This window comes from Heloderma suspectum, chromosome Z, assembly GCF_057233095.1.
Source record: "Heloderma suspectum isolate Gila_16-S chromosome Z, 16-S_ref, whole genome shotgun sequence".
Classification (NCBI taxonomy): domain Eukaryota; kingdom Metazoa; phylum Chordata; class Lepidosauria; order Squamata; family Helodermatidae; genus Heloderma; species Heloderma suspectum.
Window position 1 is genome coordinate 2,276,729 of NC_139476.1, and position 9,971 is coordinate 2,286,699.

Below are 9,971 nucleotides of genomic sequence, written 5' to 3' on the forward strand. Positions count from 1 at the left end.
TTGGGCCTCTTAAATTGGTGATCCTATCCATCATGTAATGGGAAACTCCATTGAGTAACTCCATTTAGTGCATTTTCTCTTGCATGAAAATCCTCAACTGTTTCTCCTTTCCCTTTCAGAAGATGCCCTTTGCCAGGTGTGTGAAGAGATGTTCTCCAGGGCACTGGAGAAAAGTTCCAGAGGGGAAGTCAGTTTGCTGCTACAGATGTGATCGTTGTCTGGAAAGGACAATTTCTAACTTGACAGGTACGTCAAACTTTGAGAGCCATATAAAAGTGCAGAACCTACTGGGGTAAGGGTGGAGTGGGGTCAAAGGGAAGATCATAGACAAGGACAAGAGTCCACCATTTCCTCTAGGAATACTTTTTGCATAAAAGGCATTTTGATTTGCATATCTTTGTGGTTTACTTGTTTGCAAAGTATTCACAATTTCCTAAAGAAATCATGTGTTTAAATAATAAACTAATAACTATTAAATTAGTAATACTAGTAAATTAGTAATATTCAGAAGTACAGAATCTGTCTGGTTTTCTTCCATATCCACACTGGCTCACCTTTCCATAATTCTTTAAAGACCATGTTTCCAACCTCAGTTGCTTTGGCATCAGACATGAAGCCATTTGGGCAAAATGCTGATCAAAGCAGGTGGTTGGTCATCCTTGTAAGAACTTGTGCATGTTACCCCAATGCCAAACAGTTTGACCTTTTCATCTATAGTGATTTCTGTAATACGTACCCCAGCTTCTGCACCAACACATGTCCTCAGGGGACTGTGCATAATCTTAGAAAAATGACAGGCAGTTATTATTATTATTATTATTATTATTATTATTTGTTTGCACATTCAGATGGCATTGCAGCTGACAGATTGTGGTTTAGTTCTTACAGTTACTTGGTTTTCATTTCTTCTAACACAATTGTTGAGTTTCTTCCTCGCAGAATATTGAACATGAGTGTGGTACAGTGGGCTGTCATATGCAAAACAAAACAAAAACGTTTTGTAACTTTTCTGACTCAGGTCTTGTGACTGCTGAAATTTAAGCAGAAAAGAATCAAAGTTTTAAATAAGTTAGAGAATGGCTATTTCCATCACCACCTTTAAGGGCTGGACTGGCCACCAAAAAAAGAGCATCTGTGTCATGACTGTGGTAATTCAATAGTTGTTGCTCATTCTAGATGCAGGTCTCTGTGCCCCATGTAGAAAAGATCAATACCCAAACAAGAACCAAGACCGGTGTATCCCCAAGAAGATCCACTTCCTTTCCTGTCAAGAGACACTGGGCTTCATTTTAGTTTCTCTAGGCCTTTTCCTTTCTCTGGTCACATCTCTAGTGCTGACAATCTTCATTAAACACCGTGACACACCAATCGTCAAAGCCAACAATCGAGACCTCACCTATGTCCTCCTCCTCTCCCTCCTGCTCTGCTTCCTCTGTTCCTTTCTGTTCATCGGTAAACCAATGAAAACCACCTGTCTTCTACAACAAGTTGCCTTCAGCATCACCTTCTCTGTTGCCATGTCTTCTGTTTTGGCAAAAACTGTCATGGTGGTTCTGGCCTTTACGGCCACCAAGCCAGGAAATGTGGCAAGAAAACTCTTGAGGAGACAGCTGACAAACGCCATTGTCCTGGCCTGTCCCCTCATCCAAGCTGTGATCTGTGCTGTCTGGCTGCTGACCTCTCCCCCATTCCCAAACTTGGACTTCCATTCCCTGGATGGAGAGATCATAGTGGAGTGCAATAAAGGCTCAGCCACCATGTTTTACACTATCCTGGGTTACATGGGTTTCCTGGCCCTTGTCAGCTTCACAGTGGCTTTCCCAGCAAGGAAATTGCCGGACAGCTTCAACGAAGCCAAGTTTATCACCTTCAGCATGCTGGTGTTTTGCAGCGTTTGGGTCTCCTTTGTGCCCACCTACCTGAGCACCAAGGGGAAGTCCATGGTGGCCGTGGAGGTCTTCTCCATCTTGGCCTCTGGGGCTGGTCTCCTGGGTTGCATCTTTCTCCCCAAATGCTACATTATTATACTGATGCCCAATCTCAACATCAGGGATCAACTCATAAGGAAAAAAAAGTAATGCATCTAACACTGCAGAGCAAGCCCTGCTAGTCTAGTTTCCTAACAAGTTTATCTATTTAGGAAGGCAAATACAATTACTCAAAAAAGATTGTGCTGAGTTATTTGTTAAACAATGTGGTCCCTTCCACACAGGGTCCCTTTGCCCACTGGTGAGCCATTTCCTCTTTCCCAGAAGACTTAATATGGTTTTCTCTATTGAAAAATAGATTTTCTATTTAAAAAATAGATTTCTCTATTGATTTTCTCTATTTTCTCTATTGAAAATATTACCTCTAAATATTCTTGAATTATTTTAAATTCACGCGAATGCATTATCAGGAAATTATACACACACTCATATATATATAGTCATCTCCCATGGCACATGAAATAGAGTGCTGCAGTATATCCTCCACCCTATGTTAGCCAGTCATGCTATCTTCTGGGATATTATAAATTATATGGAACTCAATTCCACTTATGTCACGACACAATGGTTTTCTGTTTTTCTCTTCCAACTGACATAAAGTTTTGTGGTACTGAACATTCAAAGTCCTTCTCACTGAGTTGTTTTTCATGGGCTAGGTTTCTTTTTAATATTATTTTTGGGGGTGGAGGGATTCTTCTGCAAATGTCAGTGTTCCCCAGAGCATGCTAATACCGACTCATGTTTCTCAGTAGCCCCATTTTGGCTCAGTTTCTGTCGGCATTCTCCACCTGGGTTCTGTATTAGAGTGAATGATACTAACAGCAAGAGTATATTATGCTAAATTATGGATAATTTGGGCTACCGCAATACTGGAAAATTAGGCTGAGATAAGGAACAGCAGTATAACAGATTTCTTCAAAACTGAGGTTGTTTTATTGAATATTTGGGGAGGGGGGAACACCAGTGCAATCCTACTTAGAAGTAAGTCCTATTCGGCTCTGTGTGGCTTGTGCCAGGGAAGTGGGTTTAGGATTTCAGCTTAAGTCTCCTTTGGTCAGTCAGTTGTAGGACTCATTGAAACACCCACATAAAATCCTTGTGCACAACCAGGCAGCCTCCATCACCCGCCAGCTTTGTCTCAACCATGGTACACATTGAACTGTTGCTTCTTGGTCTGAGAACACTGTTCACCAATGTATAATGGACATCCTTGTGAAAGAGGGAGAGCCAAAATGAGTTATCAATGCACTCCTCTTCTACATGCAGTGAGACATTACATGGGCACATTGCTTATGTACCTGGGTTTGGCTTCCTTCAGAGGAAGAGGTCTCGGAGGGCTTATGGCGGTACCATAATACTTGAGTTTATTTACTGGTGGCCTTCAAAGCCCTAAATGGACCAGGTTATCCGGAGGACTGCCTACACCAGAGGTGGGGAATCTACAGCTGTCCAGATGTTGCTGGACTACAACTTCCATAACCCCCAATCATTAATCATGCTGGCTGCAGCTGATGGGAACTGAAGTACCCCAATCATTGGCCTACATCATTATGAGCACTTGGGTTACACGTGTAAGAAATGAAAGTCACATGAAATTTTGCCCTGTGACATCCAAGATTATGATAACATCAAGTAGGGCTATGCATTGGATCCAGTTGCACCCTGATGCTCCAGCCAAATTAGACCCCTTTAGACCATTGCGGTGCTTCCTGAGGCAAATTCACTCTGAAGTGATCCTCCATGAGGCTTCATTCACTATATGTCTTCACAAAGGCAAAAAACAGCTTTTTAAAAATAGCATCCGTTGGGTTTTTGTTTGTTTTTTCTAAATACTGATGTGTGTGTGGGAGGGCAGGGGAAATGGGTCGACTGACTGACAAGTCTGCCTTCTAATTATAGGGCATTTTACCAGGGGCTCTCCAATCACTGTGTTTTGGAGGAGGGCACAGGTGGGACTATGAGACAAACACTCATCCAATACTACCAGGCTTCAGTATGAAAAAAAATCCTTAAACTGGTTTTCAATCATCGTAACTACCTAGCCAGGGCACCAATCCTTCTGAAACTTGGCAAGTTTATTGCCTGGAAACAGTTCTATGAGGTCTACCATTTTCATAGGAATTTCCACAAAAAATACAGGGGGAGGGAATCGGAAATAATACAGGCCACCTCTTTGCTATCTGTCATTTTCAAAGGAATGGTCCACAAAGGACGTAGGAGAACACATGTCATATACTCAAAATGTAAAGTCTGCGCTTGCAGAAAAATCCTGGAACCTCTTCATCTGCAACTTGGCAGAGCAGATCCCTGCAGAAAGGGAAACTATCCCTGAAAATCTCATCCCATTCTGCTAAGAAATAATACTAATACTGCTAATAATAATGTTATTGCCAATTTTCTTAAACAACCACTGATGGCCACTGATGTAATCTGGCCCTGCCCATTTTCGCTTTTCTCCAAGTTGAGAGAAGCATAGAGTCATGGGTTCTGTCCAAGTTGCTCTACCCTGTACTGAAAGAGTCCCAGGCTTTGAGTGATGCCTTGTGTCCCCATGTGAAGGCTGAATCCAGCCACGTGAAGGAACCACAGATCAAGGAAATGGATGGGCCAGATTAGGCAGAAAACAATAGGGATGTCAGAGAATTCTGCAATGGATCTCAGTGAGGCCAAATGCCAGTGCATTCGGCCCCCCCGAAATCCATCACGGAACGAAGCCCCCGCCCCCCCCCATGAAAGGCGCACGGGACGAAGTCTTCTTGCAGTCCAAGGCACTCTCAGAATCTTCCTCCAAAACCACAGTTCAAAAGCATCTATCTTCCTTCGCTCAGCCTTCCTTATGGTCCAGCTCTCGCAGCCATAGGTTACTACGGGGAATACCATTGCTTTAACTATGCGGACCTTTGTTGTCAGTGTGATGTCTCTGCTCTTCACTATTTGATCAAGATTTGTCATTGCTGTCCTCCCAAGAAGTAAACGTCTTCTGATTTCCTGGCCGCAGTCAGCGTCTGCAGTAATCTTTGCACCTAGAAAGACAAAGTCTTCACTGCCTCCACATTTTCTCCCTCTATTTGCCAGTTATCAATCAAGCTGGTTGCCATAATCTTGGTTTTTTTGAGGTTTAACTGCAACCCAGCTTTTGCACTTTCTTCTTTCACCTTCGTCATGAGGTTCCTCAGCTCCTCCTCGCTTTCAACCGTCAAAGTGGTATCATCTGCATATCAGAGATTGTTACTGTTTCTTCCAGCAATTTTAACTCCAGCCTTGGCTTCATCAAGCACAGCATGTCACATGATGTGTTCTGCGTACAGCTTGAATAGGTAGGGTGAGCGTATACAACCCTGCCGTACTCCTTTCCCAATCTTAAACCAGTCTGTTGTTCCGTGGTCTGTTCTTACCGTTGCTACTTGGTCGTTATACAGATTCCTCAGGAGGCAGACAAGATGACTTGGTATCCCCATACCACCAAGAACTCACCACAATTTGTTATGATCCACACAGTCAAAGGCTTTAGAATAGTCAATAAAACAGAAATAGATGTTTTTCTGAAACTCCCTGGCTTTCTCCATTATCCAGCGGATATTGACAATTTGGTCTCCAGTTCCTCTGCCTTTTCTAAGCCCAGCTTGTACATCTGGCAATTCTCGTTCCATGAATTGCTGGACTCTACCTTGCAAGATCTTGAGCATTACCTTACTGGCATGTGAAATAAATGCCACTGTTAGATAGTTTGAACATTCTTTGGTGCTTCCCTTTTTTGGTATGGGGATATAGGTTGATTTTTTTCCAATCTGTTGGCCATTCTTGTGTTTTCCAAATTTGCTGACATATGGCATGCATCACCTTGACAGCATCATTTACAGGAGGAGGAGCTTGGTTACAGGAGGAGGAGCTTGGTAGCCCCATCAAGGGCATCTGGGTTGAAATAAATGGAGCAAAGAATAAAAGGAACCTGGTGGTCGGAGTCTACTACCGGCCACCCAATCAAGGAGAAGACAAGGATGAAACTTCTGAAAAGCAAATTGCCAATGTTTTAAGGAAGCATGATGTAGTAGTAATGGGGGACTTCAATTTCCCCGATATTTGTTGGGAGACAAATTCTGCAAAACATGGCCCCTCCAGGAAATTCCTGACTTGTGTGGCGGATAACTTCCTCCTACAGAAAGTAGAGGAAGGAACTAGAGGATCGGCTATCCTTGACTTGATCCTAACCAACAGAGATGACTTAGTGGATAAAGTAGCAGTTACAGGAACTCTGGGGGAAAGCGACCATGTTGCACTTGTGTAGTAGCAATGTAGAGGGTCAGACTAAGTAGCCTCATGCTTTTGCTGAGCTCTTTCTCTTTTGAATACATTTTGCAAGCTGAAGAGATGCAGGAATTTCCTATCTTGTCAACAAGGCTAAGGTCAGAGTTGCTTATCATGTTCTCTGCTTATCATGTCCTATAAAACATTTCCTGCACCATAAACAATTGTGCTAGAAGAGGAAATGCTGAATACTGCAAAACCGCAAAGGAAGGGGCAGGGGAGATTTTGCCTATGAGTTACAATATCTATAAAAGCAATTTGCTAATGTACTTTGGGGCTTTTTGGCACTTTGGAAGTTATTCCAGCCATAAAGCCCGCGCGTTAATAAAGAAAGCTCTTTTTCCTTCACTCCGTGGTCTCTCTGACTCAGATTTCTGCAACACTTGAGTTCTTGGTTCTAAGGGAAGCAAAAGCTGAGTGTAGTCAAACGCGTACCCTGGATTTGAGGAAAGCTGATTTTAATAAACTCAGAACAATGATCAGTAAGGTCCCATGGCAAGCGACGCTAACGAGAAAAGGAGTCCAAGATGGGTGGGAGCTTCTAAAAAAGGAAATTCTCAAGGCACAATCACAAACAATTCCAACAAGAAGAAAAGGTGGAAGACAACAGTAGAAGCCAATGTGGCTTCACAAAAAGCTTAGAGATGAACTCAAAACAAAAAAGGACACATACAGGAAGTGGAAGGAAGGCCAAGCAACAAAGGAAGAGTACAGGCAGATAGCACAGAATTGCAGGGATGGTGTCAGGAAGGCTAAAGCTGAGAATGAGCTGAAAACAACAAAAAGGCTTTCTTCAGCTACGTGCATAGTAAAAGGCAGAGGAAAGAAATGGTGGTTCAGCTCTTAAATAAGGATGGCAAAACGATAACAGATGACAAAGAAAAGGCAGAGGTGCTCAATTCCTACTTTGGCTCCGTCTTCTCCCAAAAGAGGGTCTATGACCCCGCTGGCAAAGGCGAAGTACAGGCTGAAGGGGCAGGATTGCAGCTTGAGATCGACAGGCATATGGTCAAGGAACACCTAATTACTTTGAAGGAGTTCAAATCTCCAGGGCCAGATGAACTGCATCCTAGAGTCATAAAGGAACTGGCAGAAGAACTCTCAGAACCGCTGTCTATTCTCTTTGAGAAATCATGGAGGACGGGGGAAGTGCCAGATGACTGGAGGAGGGCTAATGTTGTCCCTATCTTCAAAAAGGGTAAAAAGGAGGAACCTGGGAACTACAGACCAGTCAGTCTGACATCAATCCCTGGGAAATTCTGGAGCAGATGATAAAGCAATCCATCTGGAAGCACCTTGACAACAATGCCGTGATCACTCGAAGCCAACATGGATTTGTCAAAAACAAGTCCTGCCAGACAAATCTGATCTCATTTTTTGATCAAGTCACCTCCCTTGTGGACCGTGGGAATGCTGTAGACATCATATACTTTGACTTCAGCAAAGTTTTCGACAAAGTGCCCCATGATCTCCTGATGAGCAAATGAGCTCAAAGTGGGCTAGATGAAACAACGATCCGGTGGATCCACAGTTGGCTACAGAATCGGACTCAAAGAGTGCTTATCAATGGGACCTTCTCAAACTGGGGAGAGGTAACGAGTGGGGTACCGCAGGGCTCAGTCCTGGGCCCAGCGCTCTTCAACATTTGTATTAATGACTTGGAGGAGGAGGTGCAGGGAATGCTGATCAAATGTGCAGATGACACCAAATTGGGCGGGATACCTAATACTTTGGAAGACAGAAACAAAATTAAAAGACTGGAGTGCTGGGCAGAAAACAACAGAATGATATTTCATAGGGACAAATGCCAAGTTCTGCACCTAGGAAAAAGAAACCAAATGCACAGTTACAAGATGGTGGATACGTGGCTCATAAATACTACAAGCGAGAAGGATCTTAGAATCATAGAATAATAGGGTTGGAAGGGGCCTACAAGGCCATCGAGTCCAACCCCCTTGGAATTGTTTTAGATCACAAGCTGAATATGAGCCAACAATGTGATGTGGCTGCAAAAAAGGCAAATGCTCTTTTGGGCTGCATTCATAGAAGCATAGCTTCCAAATCCTGGGAAGTACTATTTCCCCTCTACTCAGCACTGGTTAGGCCTCCTCTGGAGTACTGTGTCCAGTTCTGGGCACCGCACTTTAAGAAGGATGCAGACAAACTGGAGACGGTTCAGAGGAGGGCAACACAGATGATCAGGGGACTGGAAACAAAGGCCTATGAAGAGAGACTGAAAGAACTGGGCATGTTTAGCCTTGAGAAGAGAAGACTGAGGGGAGATAGGAGAGCGCTCTTCAAGTACTTGAAAGGTTGTCACAGGGAGGATGGCCAGGATCTCTTCTCTATCATCCCAGAGTGCAGGACACGGAATAATGGGCTCAAGTGCCAGAAGCTGGAAGCCAGATTCCGGCTGAACATCAGGAGAAACTTCCTGACTGTTAGAGCAATGCAACAATGGAACCCATGACCTAGGGAGGTGGTGGGCTCTCCCACACTGGAGGCGTTCAAGAGGAGGCTGGACAGGCACCTGTCAGGGATGCTGTGACCTGGTTTCCTGCACTGAGGGGCTGGACTCGATGGCCTTGTAGGCCCCTTCCAACTCTACTATTCTATGATTATATGATATGATTCTATGAACCCACCTCCCAAATAATGGGGCCTTGAGGGCTAAAATATATCTTGCCATTTATATCAAATGACAACCTAGCAGCAAACCATTGCGGGCAATATTGACTTAATTGCACCAAATCTCTGACGTGATATAAAACAGTTTCTGACTTAAATCAGATCTGTATTCAGAATCATGAGGACTGTGAACTCGTTTTATATCGAGAGGAAGGACCATAGTTCTATGATACAGCACCTCGTTCAAGTGCACCTGGTCCCAGGATCCATCCTTGGCATATACAGGCAATGCTGGGAGAGAGAGGGACCCTGTCCAACATATGGTGCCTAAAGCTTAAACTCTGCTTAAAGCTGCTCCTCGTGTTACTACTCTGAGGTAGCCCTTTTTTCATGTAACCGTGTCCAGTGCAGTCATCTCCTGGATTTTCCTGAGTTCAACCCTTCTCAGCCTTGTTGAATTTTTTGTTCTTACCATGAGAAAAGAATGGAGAGATTGTGAAGACGGTTTCTGAGGAAATAGTGAAGAAGGAGAGACAGACACAAGGATCCTGAGGAGGCTGAGAAAGGACCGGGAAGGGGATTAGCGGCGGCAGCAGCAGCAGCCAACTGGTGCCCTTCCCTGACTGTAGTCCTGGACTACACAGCTAGAGACAGGTCTTAAGAAATATCCCTACCGTTGTGGATCATATAACTCCATTCACTCCATTTTATTGTTTAGGGACTTAATGTTGCTTATCCATTTGAATATTACTTTAGCTTCCTTTCCCCTTCCCTGTTTAAAACAAAATCGTAGTTCTCATTTGATGGGATGCAGACTTTAAATCCTGGTAGAAAAGTGAATGGCCAAGGCTGTGACTGAGTTTTAGCCACCACTTTGGAATCAGAATTTAGCTGGCTGAATCCTTGAACTCCAGGGGGGAGAGAGGAATGCTCTTGTTAGGGGGGAATTGAGATCCTATTGAAGAAGAGGGAATGACTGGCTTGCAGGAACCCTGACCCATACTGCAATGCCCCATTGCAGCTGCCATCCATCAGATATAACACAAATAC